The sequence below is a fragment of the Saccostrea echinata genome, unplaced genomic scaffold, assembly GCF_033153115.1.
Source record: "Saccostrea echinata isolate AGI-Se365-2 ecotype Australia unplaced genomic scaffold, CSIRO_AGI_Sech_v1 ptg000113l, whole genome shotgun sequence".
In the NCBI taxonomy this organism is placed as follows: Eukaryota; Metazoa; Mollusca; class Bivalvia; order Ostreida; family Ostreidae; genus Saccostrea; species Saccostrea echinata.
The window spans coordinates 47,501-48,698 of record NW_026889862.1 but is presented as its reverse complement, the minus strand read 5'-3'; positions in this window follow the sequence as shown (position 1 = coordinate 48,698).

The window sequence follows — 1,198 nt, the reverse complement described above, 5'->3', positions numbered from 1 at the left end:
GAACTTCTATGCTAATAGTAAATACATACTGATATAAGCTTTTCAACTGCATCAGCATTTTGACCTCAACCTTTCCTTTGACCTTGACCTCTCTTTTCTCAAATAAGTGTTAAGCTCAGTTTTAAATAAATCATTCAAGATATTTTTATCAAACCTAATATGCTGATATGTATTAGTGAGAGCTATTCAGCTGCATCAAAAACTTTTCACCTTGCACTTTCCTGTGACCTTGACCTCCCTTCTCTTTAATTTGTATTTTGATTAGTTTTAAAGAAACATTCTAAGATATTTTTATGTAAGCATGCACTTATACATAATTTTGTGAGAATTTATCATCTATATCCATTTTTTTTTTAGATTTTAGTTTCAATTTTAAAGAAACTGTTCAAGATATTCTCATCAAACTTCATACACTCATACAAATTTTCATGTTGCATTAGTAATATACATTCGGCAGGGCATTTATGTCCTATGGACATATTTCTAGTTTTCAAATCATGACCTCCGAGGATAGGGTCAGGCCACAATAAGGGATCAAAGTTTTATAGAGATTTAAAAGGAAAAAAAATCTTCAAAATTCTTCTTTTTAAGAACAACAAAAGCATGATTAATATGGAAACATTCCCAAGAAGTGTAGATTCAAGTTTGTACAAATCATGACCCCATGGGTTAGGGAGGGGCCATTTTTTTCCTGCCCCTATTTGCTATCCACATGGAAATGCAAATTTTAAAACCATTTACACATCCACAGGACAAACTCAATCATCTTCCAAATGATCATGATTTAAGGCTAGTGCATAAAATATAAGGGAAGTTCTGAACCAGGATGTTTAAACATGTTAAATATATTTTTTAAAAAAAATTGACCCCCATTTGACCCCCAGGGGGAAAATAAGAATTCCGAAACCTTACTGCACATCTATAGGACACCACCAACCATCTCCCAAAAGATGATTAGGCTACTGTGTAAAATGTAAGTGGAGTTCTGGGAACCAGGGGCTTTTTCCATAAAAAACGTCATTTTTCGACCCCCATTTGACCCCCAGGGTGAAAATGAAAATTCTGAAACCTTACTGCACATCTGCAGGACACCACTCACCATCCCCCAAAAGATGATTAGGCTACTGTGTAAGATGTAAGAGGAGTTCTGGGAACCAGGGGCTTTTTGCATAAAAAACGTCATTTTTCGACCCCCATT